We start from the raw sequence: 8,828 nt of genomic DNA, 5'->3' as shown, positions 1-8,828 counted from the left end.
TGGGCTGGATGGGTCTGTTGCCCCGGGCAAGGGGAGAAGAGGATGGTGCTGCTGAGCACTTCCCATCCACAGCCCCAGCAGGGGGGCAGGATCCTCACCACCCTTTTACAGAGCAACAATCCAGGAAGCTCAGAAGGGCACATCTGGAGCCAGTAGCAGTCCGGGGACCAAACTCCATCACTTCGTTTCACTCAGTTTTTATTCTTTCTGCCTTGTTTTGTCCCCCACGGAGCACAGCGAAGGGCCCAACTGTACAATTCAGATAATGCCAATACAGTAGTAAGAAACAATCTTATTAAAATCATAATTGCAGCACTAAAATGCTTTCTATGAAATTATCATAGCTGCCAATATTCCATCATTAATGTACGAAAGTCTGATTATCTTTTCAATAAAAACAGAGAAATTCCAGCCTTTAAACTCGTTATCGTGGCAAACCAGAGTGTTGTGATAATGCTTGAGAACTTCACTTTGCAGCTGTAAAATTCCCAAAAGTCTTGTGACTCGGTTATAACTTTCTTATAGACGATCACCTTCCTCACTCACACAGCTCCCACATTCGCTTTTGGGAAACAAAGTGTATATTCCACAAAAGCAAGCAGTAAATTTATTTAAATAAATGAGAAATGTGGAAAGCAATTTATCCCGTGCACTAGAAAGGCCGATGTTTGCACATCCAGTTTCAAACCACACAATGCATTTTTAGAGGCAAAAGTAAAATTGAATATGTGCAAATGCTGATCTCTGACATTATTTTCAGTGAGGTCAAGTTGTCAAACTAATTTGTCAAGGTGAATCTGAAAGCCTTATAGACAGAAAATAAATTTCTTTAATTTATACAAAGTTTTGTTTTAATTAGTTTCTCAACCAAACATAACCTGGAAATTAGTGATGTTTTGAGCAAACTTGAAAGGGAATAAAAATCAAGTGTTAACCAACATTTCTTAATCACTTGAGTTTATCTAGAATATACATTGAAAAGTGCACTTTAAGTACCTGACAATTCATTATAGCACCTTCCCATGAAGCTTAAATATCATCTTTCCAAACTTTTGCTTTGAACTAGATTACATAAAAATTTATTTTAATTGCAAATCTTTTGATTTAAGGGCAGTTTGTCTGTACTTAGGGGGAAAAAAAAGGAAAAAAGGAAAAAAGGGGGAAAACTATTTCCACATATTTTTACTTAAATTCCTACCCACAAATGATCCTCCCTGCACATTAAATTCTGTAATGCGCCCAGTTTCACTCGGATGTTTTACAAATGAATGGCTGTTGCCATCTACCGTTGGAAAAACAGGACCAACAGCACGAGCACATCCCACAGACCTGCACAGCACAGACAAGATGCAGAAAACAAAGACTTCAGTGGCCACAGGGGAGCAGCTTCCCCTAATGAAATCTTTGAAATACGATATTCAGCTGACCAAAAAGAGGTAGAAAAAAGTCCCTTCTACTCCTAAACCACTACCAGTTTTAGGTCTGATACACCTGGGAAGTACACACGGAATTCAAACACTGATGACTGTTCTTTTTGTTCAGAGCTGAGGGTTTGGAAGTTGTCACCCAGGACTGCAGCCAGAATACACACAAATTAAAGTACCAACTAATAAAGCTTAATTTTAAAATACTAATAGGCCCACCCAAGTTACAGTTGTGCCTCTGCAGCCTGAGAACTGTCAATACAGGAGGTGAAAGCCATCCCCCAGCTTTGTGAGCAGTCAGGCAATGCAGAGCTCTTGCTTCAAGACACACCTGATGGGACCCATCGAGCAGGTCAGAGTCACCAAGCACAGGACCAAGACCCAGAGTGGTTCTCCCAGGCTCTTGTGCCAGAGGTTTAGCACTGCCTGGGGTTCGTTTTTCCCAACTTATTTTTGATAAAATAACTTCCCAGCTTGGGTGTGTTAATCTGAATGCAGAGAACTGGGCAAAGAAAGGTACAATGAGTTACTGTATTCTTAAACCATCTTTAGTCCATGTTTTTTAGCATTTGCAAAGATTTGATTGCATGACTTCACTACCATTGAATTACTTATGCAAAAATGATTGAGATGGATGCTTCTTCCATGCCCTTTGCTGATAAATATCCTTGGATACCACATCCAACCACATTTTCAAAGTACCCCTTGTGGGGCAATCTACAAACAGAATTAGGGTAGGGTTCTATTAATGTTTGCCAGACCTGTCGGAGGTTAAACAGCCTTTGAATTAAACCATTCTTTACTCTTTGATAATTATTATTTCTCCTTAAGACACTTTTTGTTGTCTCATAAGCAAGGTCAGCTTGAACTGTTTTGTTAGACTCAGTATCATAGTTCAATGTTAACTCTGCTGATGCTGTTCTTACAAGGTTTGCATGTTCTGTCTCCTCTGCCAACAGCTCTGGGAAGTGTTTAGCAGAATTTTCATTAAGTGAAAAAAATTCCAGCTTTTCTGTTAGTCATTTCATACACATAGCAAAGTGTACTTTAAATTTGCACACAAAGTCATACCAACATATGAATCTATTCTAATTTGCTTAAGTTTGTCCATCTTTGCATATAACCCTCTTGAACTGATTTAAACCTTCCTTGGTTTGTTTGTTGTGCACTGACACATCACATACAATCCAAACAATCATGATTGTTTCTAAACTAATGCAAGAAAGCTAAAATGTAAACTGGACACAGAGTAATGAAAGCAATGTAAGATAAAATCCCGCTGCTTTTCCATCCAGCAAGTTGTTCAGAGGGTGGAAGAGGGTAATGACTGAGAGGTGACTGAAGGCAGAGGCCAAGGCAGAGCCAGGAGTGGAACACAGCTCAGGACCCTGCATGGAACACAGCACCACAGCTGGAACCATCCATCCCTGGCTGGGATTCTGTGCTTAAAAGTGGGCACTTGAAAATGTGGTAGTGGGGGAGTTATGGTTGTCCCTTCAGGAGCCCCAAATCTGTCAGCTCCTCAAACACCCTCAGAAGAAGTTGGCTGTTTGAACAAGCAGGGTAATGTTACCCCTCCTCCTATGCTGTCAATTCTGTGGGATCTCCCAAGGGATTTCATCCATGTTGTGCTGATTTTTTTTCTAGGTTCTCCACAGAAGAGAAGCAATTTCCCACAGGGACAGAAAACTCTGGAGTGTATAGAAACAGCACACTAAAAGATGACCACTCCTGGCACATATGAGTGCAGTGAGGCCATTTCATGCTGCTGGGGTTTCAGACAGGGCTGTATCACCTTTGGCCAGAGCACTGTCCATGTACCAAACGTTATACAGCAGATGTGTGACTGACCTGGAGCAGGGATAACACCTTAGACATGCCATCCTTCACAGCTCATTGTCTAAACATCTCCTACAGAACCTCCTGATGACTTGGGTGTTAATTCCTGAGCATTTGGCACTCAGCAAGCCACCAAGGATGTGCAACCCTAAATCCCAAACCAGCTGAGTGGCAGCCCAGAGTATGAACCTCAATAATATGCTCCCACAACTACAGAGAACAAGAGCTGCTTTTCTCCCAAACATCATCACCTCCCTCTGTACCCCTTTGTGTCACAGCTAGAACTGATCATAACCTTCTCAGCGCACACAAGCTTTAAACGAACTATGAGACTCAGAAACAAAAATAAAAATCTGGAGATATTAAGAAGAGCACTTACACTCTGAGGGAAGAAAATCGACTTAATGCCACGCGATTCAAGCTTGGCACCGAGGTGGAGCTGCTCCCTCTCACAGGTAACTACTGCTCGCTGCCAGGTGAGCTCTGCTTCGAGGAGAGACACTGAATACAATTCCTTTGACAAAATTGCCAGTGGTTTTAAACTCTTCAGGGGAGAAATCGCTGAGGGCTTCTGTTTTCATTCCTAAAAAGCCATAGTAGCACCTTTCACTGTTTCACTGGGGCCAGGTGGGCACCTGCAGACTGTTCAGAAACAGTAGTAACAGTTCCATTTGTTGTAGTCTGTGCCACAATCCCACACTGCACAGTTTTCCTTGCTTCCATAAATAAATAGAAACAAAAGTAGACCAAGTTCTCAGTTTCTTAGCATTTTTACTCTGACATGTGGATCTGCAGAGCACATACTTTTTCATGCATGCAGAAACTTGCGAGTTTAATCTTATTGCCTCTTTCAGAAGTGACAGCAGAAAAAAATCCTGTAAATAACACAAACCCAGATATATTTAGGAGACGACTTTTCTCAGCGATACAATTGTAAGACAAAGTGAGTTTCCTTTGAAAAATGTCATGTAGTAAGCACACGAAGTATCTTGGCTTTGCATGCTTGGCCTTGAGTCTGAACTGAAGTATTTGATGCTAAGTGAAAGGTGTTGCTTGGAAACAAACTAAACAGTGAAAACACAGTCGTTTGAACCAAGAAAGAACATTACCAGTGGCAGAGCCTGTGCTAGTTTTAGCTGGATGTGGTTAATTGAGCAACATTCAGACTCCACGACCAGAAAGGACCGACACATCTTCAACTGTGTGGGTCAGTCTCTCCCATTTCTATTTATGCTGGCAGCAGAAGGTTTCTTTCAAACAGAATCACAAAACTGAGTACCCAAGTTCACTCCCATCCTTAATGCAAAGGAAAGGAGGCCACAAGATGGCACTGGTCAAACACTCGGGAAATTATGGAAGGGTTGGCAAATGTGAGCAGAGTGATGCCCAAGCCCTTTGTAGGGCCATGCCTGTTCCCTGCTGAGATCCACGATGGGGCGGCGGGGCACCCTCGGCTCCATCGCACCGGTCCCACACGTGCTCCAGTGGACCTTCTGCAAATGGGTGATGCAGAAACATCGAGGAAGTTGGGGCCTGTGGTCAGAGCCACCAGCATAGGCAACTGAACAGCCTGTTCCCGTGATGGTGATGGCATGGGATGGGCTTTGGGCACTCCTTCCTCAGGCAGACGGTGCTGTGGCTCCGCACACCACGGGCATGTTTGGTGCTCTGCCTGGCACATCATGGGCAAGTTTTGTGCTCTGCTTGTCACACAATGGGCAGGTTTTGTGCTCTGCCTGGCACCCCGCAGGCAAGTTCGGTGCTCTGCCTGGCACACCACAGGCAGGTTCTCTTCATGGCAGTGCCAGGGCCCAGGGAGAGGAATGGGGACAAGCTGCAACACCTTCCTCTCACAATCTCTGTTCCACACCTCAGGGAAATATTTGTCCCCAGCTCTCCGTGCTCAGTCTCGCGCGGTTCCGCAAATTCAGCCCTGTGCTCCTAGAACTCAACGTTTCCTAAACTCGATGTGCATATTTCGGCATTCCCGAGCTTCCACCGCCGCGGGGCTCCCTGCCCAGATTCGGCCCCGCGGCTCATCCCGCCCCCGTCCGGGCCGAGGGGCTCACAGCGAGCCCGGTGGGCACCGAGGCGGGGGGTGCTCCCTTCGGGGTCCCCGGCAGAGCCGGGGGGACCGCTTGGAGCCCCCGCCCGCGGCGTGCGGACCCCTGGGGCGGGAATGGGGGGCTGAGGGGGTGTCGGGGGAGACGCCGGCCGCGCATCCCACGGCGGAGGGAGCCGCGGAGGCGCCGCTCCCGTTTTGCTCTGCTGGGGCCCCGCGGCTGCCCGGGGCAGGGGGGGCCGCCACCGAGGCTGACAGAGACGAGCTCTTCGCGGCGGCAGTGGCGCTGGGCCGGCCGACCGCGGCCTCCACACGGCGGCGGGAGCGCCCCGGGCTGCGGGACGGGGACCCCAGGGTGCGCCGCAGTGGGGAGCTCCCTCGCTGACGTTTTTTACTGCCGGACCCCGTCCCCTCTCCCCTCCCACCCCCCGGGCCGCTCCCCTCGCCCTCTGAAAGTCAGCGAAAAAAACAGCGGGCGGGCGCTGGGAGCGCGGGCGCCATTAGGGTTAGTGAGCAAGGGCGCTCCCCACGCGACACGCGGCGCGGAGCGCCGCGCGCAGCCTCTTAAAGCGTCGAGGCCACGCCCATCGCGTCCCCATTGGCCGGAGGAACGCGCTCCCCCGTCGCCATTGGGTGAGGAGGGGGCAGGGGGCGGGGCGAGCAGAGTGGCGGGAGTTTGGAACGCGCCGCGTGCTCGCGGGAGCGCGCCCGGGCCGGGAGCGCGCTCGCCCTGCGCCGCCGCCGGGATCGGGATCTGGGAATAGGAAACTGGGGCCTGGAGCTGCGAAAGGCATCCGCGACCCGGAGCAGGCCTGCGGCTTGGGGCGGGATTTGGGGTCTGGTGCCAGGACGGGGGGACTGGTACCTGGGGTTTAGAGACTGTTGGCAGCATTTGGGAGCTGGTGCCTGGGGTTTTGAGGCTGATGCCAGGATTTGGGAACTGGTACCTGTAGTTTGGGAGCTGGTGCCAGTATTTGGGGGCTGCTACCAGGACTTGGGAGCTGGTACCTGGGGTTTGAAGGCTGGTGCCTGCATTAAGCTGGTGGTGCCAGGGATGTGGGGTCCTGGTACCAAGATTTGGGGTCTGGTGTCTGGGGTTTAGGGCCATGACTTGCTGCCTGGGGGCTGGACTTAGGGGCACAGGCCCACATTCAGGTCCTGCCCCCCCCAGTGAAGGACCCCTGGATGAGGCACCAGGCCCAGATCCCACCTTCTTCCCCCAAAGCAGCGCTGTGACAGCCCCCCATACTCTACTGGATGAGGGCATTTATTTCCCTCTGCCATGACCACCCTGTACCAGGTGGATGAGCCCTGCAGTACCTGCTCCCTGGAGCACTCACCTGGGACACCAGCTGCACCACCCCTGCTGCATCATGTTCCTCAGAGAGGCTTTTGTGTGTTTCCTTTTTGACACCGAGATTTCTGTGGAAAAGCAAGGCATTCCCAGGCAGTGCAGTTGTGCAGGTACAGCAGAGTGTAAAGCAGTAGTGTAGAGCTCTTGTTCTTCCCCACTTTAGTGCTACATGTGCTGTACAGTGTCATTTTCGTAAGGAGCCTCTCAAAAAAAAGTATTTTACACCTATTCAGAAAGATGTATTCATGGACTAACTAGGAATAAACAGACCATTTTTATTGGTGTTCTCCCTAGAATCTTGCTTCCAAGTAACTAATCTCAGGTTCTTTTTCATTAAATGTTAAGTAAAATCTGCTATTAAATCACATGTATTTTAGAAACATTTTGTGTGCCCTGTGTTAGGCTCAGCCTCACTGTACTCTGTCACAGTAATCTGCATTGCCTGGGAGGCACCCAGAGAAGCAAGAAGCCTTCTGTCCACACTGAAAGCTTCCTATTAGAAGGAGCTTTGACTTTCAGCCCAGCACCTCCTGGGACCATGCATTCAACTTAATTCCAGGGAAGAGGCCACCAGAAACACCAGAAGAGACTGGAGTGGAAGTAAATCCTTATGTCAACATGATGTGATTCATTCACAGTAGAATTGGAGTGGAGCCATTTCTTCCCCACAACCTCCCATCTCCCCAGAATGTGACTATCCCACATTTTTTTGGATACCTAGAGGAATCAAACTACAGTGGTATTGGACAAGTATTTTTCCACCCCAGACTCCATGGCAACAGCAGCATCTCACTTTGGTCAAGGTACTCAGGGGATGTCACAGGTAAAGGACATTGGAATGTGTATATCTAAATTATGTGTTTTGTTTTGAAAAAAATACTGAAAATGTGTTTGATCTGTTCACAATCCAAGCAACTCAGCAACTATTCAGCTCCTCAGAGAAGGTTACAGCATGTGACCTAAACAGGACCCTCCTCCTGGTTATCAAGCTGTGGCTGAAAATATTATATCAATAGTAATACATATACATTAGTTAATTTGTATTTTTATTAGTTTATTTACAGTTATTAAATCTTCAGGGACTGCTGTAGATCTTGAGGGAACAAAACGGGTGCAATTATGTTACTGTGTTATTATTTTATGTTACTGTGTTATATCTGTGTGGGCGACATGGGGGATGGACGGAGAAGTAGCTGCAACCGTTGTGCAGAAGTGGATTCCCAGAAGTGTTTTTCCACATGGAACTGGGAGATGTTACAAGCACGAAAAGGATGCTAATTTGGTCACCTCTTTACACACACATCCTTGCAGCCATTAGAAACCTCTGCGGGATGACAGCAGGAGCGTTAAGAAATCTTGCAGATGCCACTGCCAAACTCAACAGAACATTGTCGCTGCTTGCTCCCAGCTGTCTTTTGCTTCCCTTCTCCCTTCCCTGTCACTCTTTTTTTCTGGAGCCTTTCCTATTTCATTTCCCCCGGCTCTTATTACTTCTCCTCCCACCGGCTGGAGTTGCGTTTCCCTTTTTTGCAAAGGTTGGCAAACCCAAGTTCTTCTCTGTAGCTCTTCCAAGATCAGGCATTTCAGTGCTTGGTGCAGGCACTGCGGGGACAGAGGGGACGGGAGGCGGGGAAGGCTGCGGGTCCGCGTGGGGAGCTTGGCGGGTCCCTTGGGATGCAGGTCCCGCCGATACCCGTCCCTTGGGATGCAGGTCCTGGGCCGATGCCCGTCCCTTGGGATGCGGGTCCTGGGCCGATGCCTGTCCCTTGGGATGCAGGTCCATGGCTGATCCCTGTCCCTCGGGATGCAGGTCCCACCGATGACCGTCCTTTGGGATGGAGGTCCATGGCCGATCCCAGTCCCTTGAGATGCGGGTCCCGCCGATCCCGGTGCTTTGGATACCGCGCGGGGCAAGACGAGACGTAGAGGCCACGGTGGAGACAGCGGAGCCGGACGGGATGGGCCTGGATTAAGGGGATAACCGGGAAAACCGCCGACCAGCGGCGTTTCCGTAGTGTAGTGGTTATCACGTTCGCCTAACACGCGAAAGGTCCCCGGTTCGAAACCGGGCGGAAACACCCGCCGAGGCGGCGGTTTTTTTTTTCTTCCCCAAGGGTCGCTCTGCGTTCTTAAACCCCTTTCACCCCAG

General features: G+C 49.1%; 1 non-coding gene across 1 annotated transcript; it reads left to right on the top strand.

The window, feature by feature from the left end:
• The first annotated feature begins 8,684 nt into the window (after positions 1 to 8,684).
• On the top strand, positions 8,685 to 8,757 carry TRNAV-AAC (transfer RNA valine (anticodon AAC)). Its single transcript has one exon. It is a non-coding gene; the product is annotated as a tRNA-Val (tRNA).
• The last annotated feature ends 71 nt before the right edge of the window (positions 8,758 to 8,828 follow it).

This window comes from Pithys albifrons, chromosome 11, assembly GCF_047495875.1.
Source record: "Pithys albifrons albifrons isolate INPA30051 chromosome 11, PitAlb_v1, whole genome shotgun sequence".
NCBI classification, from domain to species: domain Eukaryota; kingdom Metazoa; phylum Chordata; class Aves; order Passeriformes; family Thamnophilidae; genus Pithys; species Pithys albifrons.
This window is presented reverse-complemented; position numbering and strand designations above follow the sequence as displayed.